The sequence below is a fragment of the Pinus tabuliformis genome, chromosome Q (genome assembly GCF_031772625.1).
Source record: "Pinus tabuliformis cultivar Carrire ecotype Pingquan chromosome Q, CPIR1, whole genome shotgun sequence".
Taxonomy (NCBI): domain Eukaryota; kingdom Viridiplantae; phylum Streptophyta; class Pinopsida; order Pinales; family Pinaceae; genus Pinus; species Pinus tabuliformis.
The window spans coordinates 602,228,934-602,246,873 of record NC_142296.1 but is presented as its reverse complement, the minus strand read 5'-3'; the positions used below and the strand labels follow the sequence as shown (position 1 = coordinate 602,246,873).

General features: G+C 40.3%; 1 pseudogene; it reads right to left on the bottom strand.

Annotated features, from left to right (window-relative positions):
• Positions 1–14,381: 14,381 nt before the first annotated feature.
• On the bottom strand, positions 14,382–16,623 carry LOC149220892 (nuclear cap-binding protein subunit 1 pseudogene; annotated as a pseudogene).
• Positions 16,624–17,940: the final 1,317 nt, after the last annotated feature.

Here is a 17,940-nt window from a genome sequence, read left to right as displayed (position 1 = left end):
GGATGAGTAAGAGACCATCAATCTCCAAGTGGAAGCAAGAACTATCAGAGAGAAGACGCTAATCAAATCACAAGCTGACTCATCCTCCTTATAGATATCTATATATGGATCCCTCATCCCAGAGATCCAGAGGATGGAATTTTGCATATTGTAAGGAATTGTTGTTGGTCTCTTGAGACAAACATCAGATTGTTGGGTGATCTAAGCTTTGTTTGAGGTGAAGAGGGGCTTCTTTGCTGGGAGGTTGATGCTGGGTCAGAACAACTGATTGTAACTCCTCTTGGCTCTTTTCTTGTTTATCAATAAAAGCTATTCAAGTTTTCCTCCATGCTTTTGTGTCAATGATGCTTGTTACATTTGTATGGTCAATTTACATCCGATCCTAGATTGTTTATGATTATAGATCCATGTCTTTGTATAGTGCTATGCTTCTGTGATCTTACAGGTACTTTGTGAAGCTGGGCATGCAAGGGAGCAGGTAGCTGAGGACTATCAAAGAAGAGAGGAATCAAATCAGGAGATTAGTGCAAGACAGAGGTTGGTCTTTCTGTTCCTCTCTATCTATAATTCATAAAGGAAAAACGAAAGTAGCTTTTCTCTGTTTGTTTCTAAGGCAGCTGTCACACCTTAGTGGGATAGAGCAGTTCTATATAGACACTTCTCCCTGTAACAAAATGGCAACTCCATTGGGGAGCTAATTAGTTATTTTGTTTATCATTCTTTGTTGTTTGTTTCATAAACTTACAAGTAGCATTCGAACTGCATTTGCCATAACAAATGCAAAGTAGATAACTGCTACTTCAATCCATCTACTGGATCTGTTTATGATTTAAACAACTGATTCACAAACTATCTGATTGCCCTTGTGATAGCTCTTAGATCCTCCTTAGACCTACACCTGATTGTTGCATTACTGATTGTTTTTTGCTCGGCCAAAACCCAAGAACTGAACTGCAAACTGTGACCCGGAACCCGAATAGAGTCTCGTTTCTGGCCCGGCGCAAGTACTGTTCAAAGAATCTGAATTTCAATGCACTTCCCAAGTGGAAAAGCTGCGCTGCATTTCAAATTCTCTGTGTTACCGGTGCGCTTATCAGATTAGCTCTGTGCAGTTTGGGCTTCTGTGATTCATTCTTTCCAGTTCTATTCCTAAATTTTGCTGCCTGTGATCAGTATATGTCTGTTTGAAACCCCTTTTCCTTGCTGTTATTCCGCCTCCTTTGTACAAAAGAACTGTAGATGTTTTTGTGTGTTTGTTGAGTCATTTACAGTTCTCCTTTGCAAAAGTAGCATAATCGTACTATCGTCCTTTGATTTGAAACCATCGCAAGTGTCGATTTCAATCGTAGGAAAGAGTTTGATTGCTGTTGATGGTCGATTATCCTGTTACTATTGCTTTTGGTCTGAATTTGTAATCTTCTAGTGTCGAGAACAAGTATTCAGTTCAAAATCGTAAAGTGTTGTGATCGTCTCCATTTTTGATTTCGAAAAGAAACTTGTTGATATTTGTCGCTTGAAAAGAAATTCAGATTTGTACATCAACTTTATTTTTAGCATTCATATACTAATAAAGTCGAAAACAAATACATGCATGTGCATTTGCATATAGACAGTCTGAATGGCTTGATTTAGGAAAGTGCATTTAGAGTGTGCTCTTTGCTCTTTGTGAAAATATTCTGTCTTTCTTTTCCTTAGTAGCTAGGATTTTCATTGCACAAAGAAGATAAAAAGTTTGTTTATCATCTTAGATTGCATTTTAGGAATTACATCTACATCTTGTGGTGAACCTGAAAGGAAAACTTCATAAACAAGATCAACTTAAAATAAATTCAATGAATCTAACAACACTTTGGAACTTAACGCACAACGTTTAGAAGTCTAGGCTAGAGACGTATTCCAGCGTCGTAAAGCCTGGTAACTGTTGTTCTCACTGATGGTTGGGTGATTCCTCCACTTTGAGACGATAAGTGCCAGTACGGACTTGTGCTCCCACGTACCGTCGAGTATATTTTGGGAGACCCCAATAGGCTTAATCCTTTATCCATAGGAAGCCGTGTCTGCCGCCCTATCGATCGCAATGCACTGAACACAGCATTCGGGAAGATTGACTGCCGTACCGTAAAATGTATTCTGCAGTTTTGCAATTGGTTTGGTAATCCCTCTACCTAGATTTCTAGAGCATTCCCTTTCGTTCCTTTTCAGACTCCTTAACAGAAAAGGTCCATCTGAGCACTTGTCACTTCAGGCTCATTAAAAATCGAAGGCGACTAGAGTCATCTTTTGTTTTTTCTCGACTCTTAAAAAATGAAAAAACAAGTTGTGTCAAAGCGTCTAAAATTTATTTTAAACGGAATATTCATTACCCTTTCCTACGTTGATCTTGGGTTGAGGAAAATGGAATCCGCCAACCAAGGAATTCCCCTTGGAGGAAATCCTAGTCCCTTCTCCTCTTGGGGAGATGTTGGTGCACCCCATATGGCCACATTGTCCCTTCCAGGACTGACAATTGGTTTGCCTGTATGGCTCTTCTCAACCTCTGTCATTCAAAACACCACAATTCCTGAACAATCGAATCAGCAACTAGACGAGTCCAGAGTTACCCACCAACCTTCTAGTTCCTCTAATTCTTCCTCTCCTCCTTCCTCTTCGCTTGATGGTGCTGGTAAAGCCAAAAGTCAAGTACCTAAGGAGAAGAGGGAAAAGAAGAAGAAAGAGAAGAAGAAGAAGGAGCTAAAAGTGAATGGGGGCGAACGAGTGTCGTCTAGCGAAAATCCACACACTGCACCGACCAGGCCTAAATCGCCATGTGTCATTTGCAAAGGAGACCACTATCACAGAGATTGTCCTTGCATCCCTCGGATTTTAAGGGACTGGTCTCCTTGTTTGCACAACCCGGTGTCGTCAACCTCTGATGGTCATGTTGAAAACACACCGTCAACTAGTGAAAGTGAAGCCCCAGGACAAAAAGGAAAATATAGATTTCCTTGTAAACTGTGCGAAGGCGACCATGCCGTCCACCGTTGTACCTTCTTAGATGAGGCTAAAAGAGTTTTGGACAATCATCTGGTTTCACTGTTACGACATCCTCCTGGATATAAAAAACTCTTGCCGAGTCCATCACTAGCTGAAAATTCGGCTGGCCCGCTCAGGTGGTCGGCCAAAGCATCTATCGTTGAAGATAAACCATCTGAACCCATACCAGACGAAATTCAAAAGGTCGAGGCGGCAGTTGAGCCGGTCTTGCCTTCAGAGGTTCCATCTTCAGATGATACAGTCACTGAAGAGAACAAGGATGACACCGTCCAAATTATTTTCATAAGCACAGACTCCAACGAACATGGGGGCAATTTACCCGTTCCTTTACTGCAGGAAGGAAGTTCGTCAGAGTCATACCCGGCCGTCTATTCGGTCCCACCTCCAAGCAACCTAGTTGTCTCCTTCGACTGGAATCAACTAGGCAGACCCCTTTTACCAGCTAGTTTACCATTCCGAATCATTGTTCAAATATATAGAATGGTTATGGCTGGTACCATCATAGATGAGGGGGCTTCTGTGAGTATCCTTTCCTCAACTGCTTGGAAAGCGCTTGGTTCGCCATCGCTTTTGCCTGAGATGAGAAATCTAACAGGTTTTGATAAAGGAACCAGTCGACCGTTAGGGATCCTTACCGATGTGCCCATAACATTGAGAGGGAAAACAGTTCACATGAACGTAATGGTAGTCCAAGGACCCCTGGATTACAATCTACTCTTTGGATGAGACTATATTTATTGCATGAGAGCCATTGTCTCATCACTCTTTAGAGTGATGTGTTTTCTGCACGAAGGAAGAGTGGTCAAGCTCGTAGACCAGCTTTCATTTCCCGGATCACGCATAGCAAATAGTCGTATACCATCCCTGAATGGTCTTTTCATGCAAGAAATGTCTCAATCCCCAGTCCGTCCACCCGATGAGCATGAATGATTCAGGGAGACATGACTGAAACCCAGGGGGCATGCACCCGGGTCTTCTTCGGTAGGAAAACTTCAGGTATAGGGTAGGTTTCCGCGAGAGAATATGACTAGTCTGTACTCCCGTCTGTGATTGGAAGAGGGGGTTATTCTGGAACAAGATTCTCTTGTCAAAGTTATGTGAGTGGGGTAGCCTCCTTCACTCATCTTTGTCTATTTCGGTAGACATCGTCGAAGAAGTGTTTTGTTTGCGCTATGAATAGAATAATCTTTGGTAACCTGAAAGAGGTATACCTTTCCTGATAAAACAAATGTTTTGTCAGCTCGAATAAAAGGTGACCTTGAAGCTCTGTTTTATACCTGGGGGCATGCAACCCTTTTGGTGTGCAAGCGAAGACCGACTATTTATTTTTTTAAATTTGTAGGTCCTCTAACCCTTTAAACTCGTAGGATGGGTCGTTTCCTAACTTGCATAAAGAAAGGATGTGGGGCAAAACTCTAAAAATTGTCGTTTTTATATGAGACATTCTTATCACACGACTAGATTTAATCGAGCAGTTTTAGCACATAGTTCAAGCTCGTTAAAAAATAAACATAAGACATGAGAAAATGTTTCCCCCCGCATTTAAGCTCGTTAAAAAATGAACTATTTCCCGGTAAATAACCATCATGAATGTAGTACTTCAGCCATTAAAGCCTTGGTCGTGTTTGCACCGTCACCTCCACTTTTACATTGGCTGATCATTCACCCCCATTTGATTGTTTACCCATTTTGAGGAATAGCTGCGAAGAGTGATTTCACTAGCCATCCTTGTGACACTGCCGTGATTGGAAAATTCCAAACCTTACCTGGAATCAGCTGCTACCCTTTTTATCACTCGTTCCTCAAAAGACGAGTCTCCTTTAAGCTCTTTTCAACTGACTCGTAAAATATGAAAAGATTGTCGAGCCCTTGGCCTCTCCAGCTCGTTAAAGGGACAGGAAGTGCTATCCCTCCTCTAGATTTTAATCTTTTTGGACCTGAGGGATTATTACACAAAAAGATCGAGTGCTTGTTTGGTTCGGCTCGTTAAAGTATCGAAAATTCATCCCTTCTGTATTGTTTTATACTTTTTCGGACTTAAGGGATTAGATGACGAAAAAGGAATTTTGGAGTTACCTTTACGTCCCTTTTCAGACTCTCTAAAATTGAAAAGGACCGAGTTATCTTTGTCGTTAAGCTTGTTAAAATCTTAATAGCGACAAACTTGTCTATAGACGAGAACGAGTTTCACTATCGCTAGGCTCGTTAAAACATAGCGATGGGTTTGCCCGAAGGGAAAATTATAGAACAAGCATATGTTATCCTCCTCAAGCTTGACAAAAATAAAGAGGTACTGGTCAGCAATGACTGGGGAAAATTGGGAAGAAAACTTGAAGAAACCTTGTTGGTAGCAAGTCGCTCTTGAACATGACACTTCCACTCCGTGTTCGAGTCGGGTTGGGTTGTTTCATTCACCGGTCACATCACCATGGTCCCATCATACCATCCACATTTGGGGTTAATGCTACCAATCCATCACAACTGTGTTGTTGATATGTTCAAGAGAAGTCATTCAGAGAATTCACCTGTGTCTCACCCACTACCATACATTATACTCCATTCTTTCATGACCGCCACCCTGAACCTTATATCACAAATCGTTTTCACCTCCATTAAAATCATTTGCTCCGTTCCGTGTCATTGATGTGGGATTCATTAAGGCCCTCCTGTGACGGATCACTTCTTGTCGACATCAGCTCATTATCCAAGAAGTTGATCTAGGAACACCCCATTCAGTACATTGAAGCTTGCATGCCTCAATGGCAAGTTTCTCACTTCCAGCGACAGGTTTACATCAATGGCCTTTGACCGAAAGATTTTGCGTGGTGTTCGACGCCAAGTCCTTTATTCAACCACGTGAATTGTACTGCAGTACCTTGAGGGTCATTATCATTATCGATGATTCCTCTCGCACTTGTTAACAGTTTACATCATTGGCTGGTAATCAAGCGATGTCTTTCCATGTTCGACTTCAGAACATTTCTCACATGGATCGACTTGTACTCCGAGTGAAGATCGAATGAGATTGAAGACCCCGGATCTAGTTTCATCCATCCAAGCTGCGATATATATTCAGGGAAAATAAAGACATCAAATGTACATCATTACTGCACAGATAATCATCCAATCAAAAGGATGATGGCTCTATCAGAATCATCAGTCTACACTCAGACGATTGTCTGTCCTATGTACATGAAAATGAATTTATAAAGCTGAGCATGGGAATGCCTGCCTCGGCTAGATCATGAAAATATTATGAAGATAATGTATTGTATTGTATCTTATTACAGGTCTCCTCCCAGCATTGAAAGAACTTCGGATCCTCATAATAAAGCATTTCACCCGACATCAAAAGATTAACGACCTCATGCTTTAGGGGGCAACTGTTATAGACATTTTTGGGCCCTACAACCCCAAGCATGAAATGTCCATAAACCAAGGGCTCCTAAGTCCCTAAAAGTTTTGTTCTAACCCCTAAAGGAATGAGGTCAGTAGATTACAGCTTCTCCCAGAAGTTCTCCATGAAAAACTGCTCAGAATTGGTCAAAATAGGATTATTTCAGCTGCTCCACTGGCTAAGTGTGTTGCATCTCACCTAAATATGCTGTGTGGGTGCGTTGCATTTCAAAAATCCCTTCTGTGGGGTGCGATGGGCGAGAAATGACAAATGGCAATGTCATTCCGCGAGGTGGAGAGGCAATGGAAACTTCCAGAATCTTCCCCTGTGACACTTGCCTCACTGAATTCGACCAAGGATGAGTAAGAGACCATCAATCTCCAAGTGGAAGCAAGAACTATCAGAGAGAATACACTAATCAAATCACAAGCTGACTCATCCTCCTTATAGATATCTATATATGGATCCCTCATCCCAGAGATCCAGAGGCTGGAATTTTGCATATTGTAAGGAATTGTTGTTGGTCTCTTGAGACAAACATCAGATTGTTGGGTGATCTAAGCTTTGTTTCAGGTGAAGAGGGGCTTCTTTGCTGGGAGGTTGATGCTAGGTCAGAACAACTGGTTGTAACTCCTCTTGGCTCTTTTCTTGTTTATCAATAAAAGCTATTCAAGTTTTCCTCCATGCTTTTGTGTCAATGATGCTTGTTACATTTGTATGGTCAATTTACATCTGATCCTAGATTGTTTATGATTATAGATCCATGTCTTTGTATAGTGCTATGCTTCTGTGATCTTACAGGTACTTTGTGAAGCTGGGCGTGCTAGGGAGCAGGTAGCTGAGGACTATCAAAGAAGAGAGGAATCAAATCAGGAGATTAGCGCAAGACAGAGGTTGGTCTTTCTGTTCCTCTCTATCTATAATTCATAAAGGAAAAACAAAATTAGCTTTTCTCTGTTTGTTTCTAAGGCAGCTGTCACACCTTAGTGGGATAGAGCAGTTCTATATAGACACTTTTCCCTGTAACATTGGGGCATCAATTACTGATTTAAACCAATTTTTCAAACCAAGCTTAAGCAAAAATTAAAAAAAAACTATACACCTTTTTTCACTCTGTAGAAGCTTGATATTGAATCTGATGTATCTCTACAATTTCAGCTCATCCAGTTCTAAAATTGTGACTTGTAGTAGCCCTCTATGTCCTCTTTCCAATTCCACTAGTCTGATCCAAGTTGGATTCTCCAAGGAAGAGTTATGCACAATCTCCTAAGATGACCTGATTATAGACTAGTTCAGTAGAGCGACTTTTACGACGTGCCATGAGTCACTGTTTCGACCTCTAGATCTGAAAAAGATATACAAGAAACTACAGTCCATCCTTTTTCTATACCTTCTTATGAAATTTCAATTTGATGCTCAAAGAGAAAGTTATGACGATTTTACCCAGGTCACCTATTTGGAATGTAATTCAGGAGTCTGCAAAAAGAGAAATTTCCTCAGATCATATCTCCATAAATATAGTACGAAAAGTTTTGAAATTTGGACTCGAGATTCAGAACGATTTCTTCTCAAATGGGTTTTTTTTTTTAGCTTCTGAAATGTCACAAAAAAAAAGTTATAGTGAAAATTCCACGATGACCTGTTTGGAGCAGCGAAACCCTAGAATCCAAAGCTCTGATACCAAATGTTATGAAACCAGCTCACCAAAAGATAGAAGAGAGAGATCCACGCCTTAGAATTCAGCATCTTCGAGGGGGAAACCTCCTTTACATTACATAAATGAGCAATTCTTGGATGATTCAAATGACAAAACCTCCTTTCTATATATAGGAGTCTAAGGAGTCACAATATAACCCAACCGACCTAACAACAATAATATAAAGCCACAAAAATAACAATAGAGGAATTATGTGGGGCACAGTAATAACAATATGGGAGTGATAGGGGCACAACAATATTAATAAGGGATACAACTACAATAGTAATGGGGTAATCACTAGTATTATAGGGACCCAACACATACCCAGATCATCATATATAAAGGATAAAATATGTGTTAGCAATCATATCTAGCCCATCGATTATCAGAAAACATAATGATAAGTCATTATGATCTTGATCCATCATTAGATCTCATCACAATAAATCAATCTAAACATTCAGAACACTGTCACCAAAATGTAGTCATCAGAACACAAAGAATAACCCAGAACTCTGCATCAACAACCAGAACCAACTGCAACTTCAAACATCATAGTTCATAAGGTATACACTACTTTGATGTGTCGAACTAGCATGTATACATGCTTTTACCAAAGCGAAACAATGTACATATCTGCAAATACTAACTTAAAACTTCACAACTATTCCAGACTTCAGTCATACCCAGATCATAACATTTACAGAATAAAACATGTGTTAGTATTCAGATCTAGACTGTCCATGATAAAACCACATAATGATAGTTCATTTCATGCTTTATGATCCCGATCCATCATCCATCATCAACCACATAGGTGCATCCTTAATTCAGGTCAATCAAAGCATCAGAAGCTCATAACCTACATATATGATCTAACATTTCATAAGATATTCAATACTTGCACCCCTTGGCTTAATGATCTTCTCCTCCTTATATAGTTTTAGGCCTTTCTCAATACCTAGGACCAAAACCACTTAGGACCAATACCTTGGACCAAATACCCAGGGTCAATACCTTGGACCAAATACCTTGGATCAATACCTTACCTCGGACCAAATACCTTGGATCAATACCTTGGACCAAAATACCTTGGTTTTCCAACATGTACACGCTTTTCCTCTTGTAAAAGTGTGTGTATACGTTACACTCTTTTTGTTTTGTGGACCAACGTGTATATTTTGTTTTGACTAAGTGGACCTGTGTATACTTCTTAAACTTCTTTTCATCAACCTTTTCCTTTACCTTCTTTATTCTGATTAGTAGACCTTAGTTCCATCTTCCTATTCTTCTGTGTCAATGCCCTGTTACCTTTTAATAGACTTATTAAACTGTAATTTTCCATATTACTTCTGAAATGATTCCTTTGAACTGCCCTGCATTTTATCACATCTGTAAACACAACTGCCATGCATTCTGTCACATCTGATATTTCTCCTGTAGATTCATCTAATTACCATATACAAGTGATTTGTTCTGCTATAAGTGGGTTGCCATCAAGTACAACACATGTATCATAATTCCAACACTTTTACCTCAGATGCGCCAAGCATGGGAAGCTCAAGAAATTGCTTCCAATGGACCTCAACTCATTACTCCACCTCCTCCCCCTCCCGCTTCATCCCGTACAATTGTCTTACAAATATTTTTCTCCATTAAGGATATGTAGCTGTCCAACCCAAACAAGGTAATGCAGCTCCTCAACTGTTACAATCTGGCCAAAAGAATTACCATATCCTCATGATGAATTTTGAAGAAGTCAACACCAAACAAGTCAACCTATAGACTCGGTCACGCATATATGGCAAGCCCCCTGCAAAGTCAATGACTGATTCCCAACCTAAAGTTTCCATTGAGCCTCTGTTATCACCAAATGACACCTTGTAGATCCCTCTACATAAGGTAGAGGTTCCCCCAAACATCCCTAAAGGTCCATTACATATAAATGCTTCTTCTTCTAAATATTCCTATACCTACAACATAGTAGATGATTTGGTGCAGTCTCTTGTTTCCATGTTAATGCTGGAAGTCCTCTAGACGTGCCCATCCCAATGGAAATATCTAATATCTTCTTTAAACATTGTGGATCCCTATGAAAATCATCTAATTGTCTTTGACATTGACAAAGCGAAACATCCCCCCTTCCTTCCTTAGTTTCCTTTCAAATACTATTCTCCATAAAGAATGTCACGATCCAGCGATGTATCCTAGACGAAGGCGCCTTCACTTGTGGGATGGCCGCTAGTGTTTGGAAGCAACTTGGTTGCTATGACCTGTCCCCATCCATTATCACTCTTTGTACTTGGGATTGTCATCACTTGCAACAACGTAGTTTATATGAAAACTTTCCCATTACTATTTCCAGCAAGAATTTATTTGTTGATATTGAAGTCATTGGTTCCCCCTTAGATTATAACATCTTGTTGGGTCATAGTTACACCTATGGCCCACCGCCTACCCCTTCTGAGCCTAGATCATCTAGTGTTTTCATGCTTCAAGTGTCACAGGATGCCAACAAGTGGCCTAGTATGCCTTCACAACAACCGGCCACTCTATAACCTCCTTCTCCCAACTCAACCCAACCTTCAATATAATTTATCTAGGCCCTTTTCCTTCTACAGGTATCTTTCCCAGTCCTTTTCAGCCTAGAACTATTCCCTTAGATCTTAACCATCTAGGAGAAGTTCCCCCAGGTCATTACCTCTCAAGTCAGATACCTTTCTTATTCTCACCACCAAGAATATTTTCTACTCCTATTATGGCTACATTGAGTCTACCTAACATTACATTGGGATCCCAATATGGTACATTGATCCTCCCGCAAACACTCCTCCTAATAACCTCACATATTACACATCTTTGAGCCCAGTTCAACTTGTTGTTCTTACCCCTTCCTTTTCTTCAGTTCCACAACAACCTCAACAATAATGCAATCCTATTGCGAAAACATCTGGTTAGGGAGGAAAAGCCCATAAAAGGGACCCAAAGACAAGCCACCCCAAGCAACTTGCACTCCTCCTAAACTGCCAAATCCCGCTCCTCCATGCACTATGTGTGATGTTTTTAGGCATGCCACCGATAATTCTCTTGAACTCCCTCATATTAATAATGTGGTCTCTGATACTTTCCCAGACTCTAAAATTCCTGAGGTCCATGTCACCTTTAGCTAAGTCCACCAAAAAGAAAAAATCCTTATGCATTTATCACCCTTGTGGTTTGTGTGATAACTATGGCCATTATTCCCATCATTGTCCCTGTCTAAATGATTTTCATGATACACTTCAAGTGCTTCATGATTTATATGTTGCTTTTAGTGATTCTAATTCCCCTCTACCTGTGGGTTCTAGCCCCACTACTTTTCTAGAAGAGGTTTCCCAACCCACCATTGTGATTCCCCCTCTGCACGTTACCCCTACTCTCTACGTGTCATCATCCATGGGATTAATATATTCAGACTCTTCAACATTTTCTTATTTTCCTTCTTCCAAACCTTCTTTGGAAGACACTTCGGTCTCAACATTGGTAAACACCATATCTATTAGTCATTTTTCCAACCCTTTTGATGATGCACATGTGACCCATGTCTCCCATGATGATGATTGGTTCCAACACCCCCTACTTTGAATCCATGATTTCGAACCCATGATTTCAAACCATATCCACCTTGCAGACATTACATTACTGCATAATGTTTGGGTAAGGGGGCATCCATTTTTGAGAGCCCAGGAGAAGAAATTCTCCCCAACTCTCCTAGTGCATCTGGTAGTGTTGAGTATAGTACCATTATTCTTCCCAACTTGAAGAACCTATAAATTCCCTTATCACTCCATATCACCCTAGGTATGATCCACTTAATTATCCCTCCATCTTATATCAACAACCCAATCCATTCGACATTGTTATTATTCAACCCCATTGTCGTCTAAGTGAATATCAATTCATGATATCTTAAGCCACTCTTTGGTATAGTAACATCATGTATGCAAACCCAGAAATTTAGTACATTTGATTCATATATGTAGTGGCAAGTGGGATTGGTAATCCACCATTTCCTTTCTCATACTGCACACATCATACATTCTTCCCACAAGAAGACAACCATACACAACAAATGGAAAACCACACCATCAAAATGTATTTAGAGTCCACTATTCTAAATACATTCAACATGCCCATAGCATGTTACATCCATCCCTACAAAATTAGGGAACACCTATGCCCCTACATCTACTCATGATCCTCTAGAGGATCTCCTACCATTTAGGTGGTCTGCTTGAATCCCTTATTTGAGAACTTGGAACATAGTGGTGCTCCACAAACTCCTCTAGCTGGGGGAATCATTCCCACCTTTTGCATACCTAATCAGTTCCCTCAATCATCATATGGTGGGGGAAATATCTCATTCTTGGGGGCGTGATGGAACCCCTGGCCACCTTCTTATTTGATTACCTTAAGTCTCGGTCTAGATCCCAATTATCTAGGTATGGTCAATTATCCTTTCATTCCTTCGATCGTTTGTCATACCGACCTCTCCGATGAGCCATATACACATCACATATCATAGATGCTTGATACCATATATTAAAATATTCTACTCTATTCACATTTACCACTTGGTCCCCATGATTGACTTAGTGATTATCGTAGACCTTCACTAGTAGTTCATTCCTGTTTTCCTTTCTTACTTCGATTCTTCATCAGGAACCATCCTTCAAAGAAGCATTAAGGCCATCTTTAGACAAGTAAGGCCACAACCTGAAATTCACATAACCAAATTTCGATGGTCGAGTTTTCTACTACACACTCACCACGATTTAGGGCCTCCTCCTCCTTTCCAAATTCTCCAAAATCTCATTATGCAAATCAATTGGATTTGGGTGTAAGAATCCCTTTTATAGGAAAAACCCTAGTTTTTCCATCACCCATTACAATCAAACCATAGCTCAGTTTGATGAATAGTAAGTGTAAAGCTCTCACCGAGTTCTATAATGGGTCTCTTTTTTCCTTTAGTAAATTTCACTTTACGAGGAAGCCATTTTTTCTGTTAACGCTCGAATCCGCCTCAGGCTGAGGAAGGCAAAACTCGAGGCAACATCATACCATGCTCAGCCTCGTAGCTAGCCCTACGAGGACAGGAGAGGGCTCTCTCCGGGTCTATCTCGACAGATAAATCTTCAAATGGGCTGAGATGACCAATAAGGAATACCGATTTTAGGCTAGTAAATTGATAGAAAGGGGTTTTTTAATAAATGATTGGGTTTTCTGGGCTGCATGGGCAAAGACAGCAAGAGCAGAGGTTTTAATCAAAGGCACAGGTTAATCCATAAGGCGAGGTAGGAGTGAAGTTTAACAATAAAATTGAGATTAAACGGAATGGCAAGACTGCTGAGAATTCGATAAGGGCATGTGTGATGGATCCTTATCAAACAGAAGAAAACATTAAATATGAACACTTCCTCAAGACAGAGCAAATAAATTGAATTCTGCCTTTCTCACTTAAAAGTATTCATTTAGAAACGATTATGAATGAACTACGAAACATTACCAAAAACATTGAAACAGAAAGAAAGATACATTTGCTAAACTTTCACACCACAAGGATCTTACAAATCAGAGCTGTACTCTTCAATTAATCTCTGTCAAACACTGTACAATGAAATTCTGTTCTTCTCCACACACCTCTCAGAATTCTCTAACCTTTTTTTTAAAAAATGATTTTTAATACATTAAATAAAATTCAGCTAGGAGAAAACAAATCGACCCAAAACAAGGGTGTTGTTTCAACTAAAATGATGAAAATAGGAAAGGTCTGCTCTAAAAAGGAGCAGCGTTACATTTGTTTGTTAATAACTAATGGAGAGGCGACAGCTGTAGCTGAAGACCCTTTAAATTTGTAACTTTCCGCCTTTGATTGCCACTTGTTTTTCCTTTATTTTCTAACTTATTAACAAAATGCTATTTGAATAAAAACTAATTTTAAAAATAGTTTTTAATAGATTGCCCGAGCCTCATTTATGTTACCAGCCAACAGCTCCATGTTTATATAGCCTTGCCAGGCCTCTAACATCCCACCACATATCTTAATTAAGCTTTCCCAAACTCCTTGAGCAGCTTCCAAATCCCCTCCAAGCTGATATTCAGTATGCATGCAAATGCAAGAATTGATCTGTGTAATTTAGATATGAAGACAAATATTCTGCTTCACGCTGAAATTTTTCTTGAAGTTGAACAACGTAAGATAATTTACTAATTTCATCCACCTTCATAATCCGTCGCCTCACTTTGTAGTTCTTCAGTGTCTACCTCTTCTGCAAAAGCCTCTGCAGACTCCAAGTCAGCTTGGACCTTGGTGGAGGATTTCAATAGCCTTTTGAACAGACTTCTCAGCAGATGCAACTCCTTTTCTCAAGTCTGAAACGCGATTGTAGGTTTTGCTGAGAGCATTTCTTAAAACCTCCCAGAGTCGGTCTGAAGTGTGGAATTGTTCAATGTTGGTAGGAGAGAACATCCAGCTCAAATAGCAATATTAGAGATAATACGATATCCCATCATGCGATCAATTGCAATAGCAGTCATTTGGGCACTATTTTGCCATAGTTTAGCAACCTCTGATATGACTAAGATTTAATTTGATTCATCAGAAGCCAATTTACTCAGTACATACCCATATCTTTCTAGGACAGTGACTAGATGAGTGAAGCTTTTAGATCCAATATGAAGAAGAGTTTGAACAACCACTTCGATAGTAACCTTGTGGCCATGTACTAATATAATCTTCTCCTCTACCCAAGGATAAATTTCACGAGCCAACTATTTTCCTTTACCATACCACTTAACTCTGCAGACAAGGCAAATTCTCCTTCATACTATTCCCCTTGACTTTCTCCACTGTATTTGAAACAAATTCCTCCTTTAGGTGGGAGAAGTTCTTCTAGCTCAAGAGCATTATCTAAACTCTCCTTAATTTTGTCCCAATACGATAATCTAACTTCCTTTTCAAGCACTTCCTGTGCAAAGACACGCTGTGGTGACCATTTTGGAAGATCCAAAACATGCGACCATTCTTTCCAAGGCCAAATAAACTGGAAATTTAATAAGTGATGTGCAAACCAATGGACAAAGCGAGTCGGCACTCCATATCTAATTCACCAACTCTATCAAAAAGTGTATGCACAGCTCCAGCCACTACTGCAGGGAAAGCTCCAGGAAGGGTCGAAATGAGACTGGTAAGCCAACCATGTATACAGGACATTCCTTCCGGCAGCCATTCATGTATAGTAGCACATCAAGCAAATATTCCTCAACCACAAAACGATCTATTGGCTGCAATTCCTCCTCTGTTTTTGACAGTGGAAATAACTGCAACCTTCGAATTCTCTGTGGATATTTCAATTCATCCTCCTGTCTCTGTCTACCCCACTGTTACATCAGAAATTGTTGAAGGTGCAACAGGTTGTTCAGGACATGTCACTGGTCCAAAGTCATAACTCTTTCCTGTTACTAGCCGAGCCTCAAATGCAAGGTGTGGTCATGGAACACTGTCAATTTTCCATCCATTATCAGATAGTGATTGTATGCGCTTCCATAAATCTTCTAAAAAGTCCAATCCTGTTATCCTCTCTCTGCTCATTTGTATCGAAAGCAAAATAGGCAGGCTCCACATTGTGCTTCTAATACTTAAATATGCTTCAATTCCAGCGATTATTCTATCAAGCTCCTCTGGCACATGCTCCAATAGCTCTAAGCCACTCCATGGAAGAGAAGCTAGAATGCAGAAAATATAGAAGTCAGCACGTGCTTGCCAAGCAGGGTTTCCTCCCTCTTCATCAACAGTTATAGCTGCTGAGGACAATAGTGTTTCAAACACCTCTATCAGAGCTCCAGGAAGAATGACATTGCAAAATCTTCATCTTCTAGATTCAATAAGCCCACCAGTGTAGCATAGAAGGAACTCCTGTGTGAAAGCTCCTCAACACATTGCATAAGCAACAGCAAAACATCATCTCCAAATTGATCTAGCTCCCGCCATAGAATACCACAACATGTTTCCTGCCCGTTTAAAATCAAGTGCCTTCAACTTCTCTGCTCTGATATTTTCTTCAAGGCGTATCCTTTCTTCCTTTGAACCTTCGGTTTTGTCCACATTTGCTCGTGCAGTGTAATTTCCCAAGTTACCATGAACATGGCTAGATGTAGAAACCAAACCCTTATTCTTGGCACTGACTCCTTTGGTTGGCATCTGGCTAAAAATATCATTTTCTTTCCAGCCAATCCCTTTCAACGCAGATAACAACTGGGGATCAAAAATATCATCTACTACCTCACCATCATCATTGCTGATGCCATCAATTGAAATATGAGCTTGTGAGTTCCCAGCTAATTCATCCATCTGAATCTCCAGTGACTTTGCTAGCTCAAATTCATCTTCAGATTCCTCCAATTTACCTTCACGCTTTAAAGCAAGAGCCCGCCTTTTATGTGCCAGCACCTGCATCTGCTCAGCACCAACAACAGATTCATTCTGTGTGTTTTTATTTTCTGAGATTCACCAAGAAGAGTTGACAGTTCACCCCAAGGGACTGACAGGACTGAGTCTAACATTGGCTCCAATGGGGATGGCAGCTGCCACTTCTTGGAGGTGCCAAGAACCGCAGAGCTTTGGGAGAGCAGACAGTGCCTCCATCCATTGGGCTATGGAGTCCATTATTCCGACAAACCAACATGACACTTGATTGAATTTTTAAACTGAAACTGAACTCAAACTGATTCGATCTCAAGACTAAAGTAACTGAAAAACTGACTCAACGAACTTCAAACTAAAGCTGCAATGAAACTAGAACAAAATGCTGCCCTTTAACTGCTTATTTATTTACAAAATCTACCCTACTTTGTTGTAAAAACAATAGATCAGGTAATACTGAAATGCCAGATCAACCATTCAAGTAAACCTGAGAATGATGCCGCTTGAGAGTGCTTCAACCAGATCACAGATGCAATTGCTGGCAACCCTTCATGCACGTAATGAGCCTGATCATGTAAAAGACAGTTTGATTTGACAGCCAAACTGAAAAACATTGTCATGTACATTGCAATAGGATCGTGAAAGCCAGACTCTGTTGGCTGCCCCAACTCCGCAATACATACCTCCAGCTGCACATTGTCAATGCAAACATCTGTAGGCAATTCTATTATTTCTTGTTTCGAAGGAGAAAGGATTTCCAAGAACTTTTTAGGGTCTTGGAAATCGTATGACTGGATCTGCTCATCTAAACATTAAATCTCCTTCTCAACTCTTTCAACAACTAACTCACAAACACTAGTTTTAGCTTCAAGAGGGAACTTTGGAGATTTCAAGAATTGAAGCAAGGCACTGAAAAATTCTTCATTAATTTTAGAATCTGCTAACTGGTTTCTTACTTCTTTTACAGCTTCACACAGGGCAGGGTTTGCCACATACCCCACCATTGCATAAATGGATCAGCGAGCACTGGACTGTCTGGATCAAGTTGGAGTCGCCAGGTGAATGTCTCAGCCTTCATAAGTGTCTGACTTCTGTCCACCATCAGCATCAGATCTGCAATTTGATTTCATGTATTGGGACAAGACAATCTACAAGTCGAATGTCACATCAATAGCAAACCATCTTCCCCAGTATGGTCGCCACTATGTTAACGCTCGAATCCGCCTTAGGTTGAGGAAGGAAAAACTCGAGGCAACATCATACCACTCTCAGCCTCGTAGCTAGCCCTATGAGGACAGGAGAGGGCTCTCTCCGGGTCTATCTCGATAGATAAATCTTCAAATGGGCTGA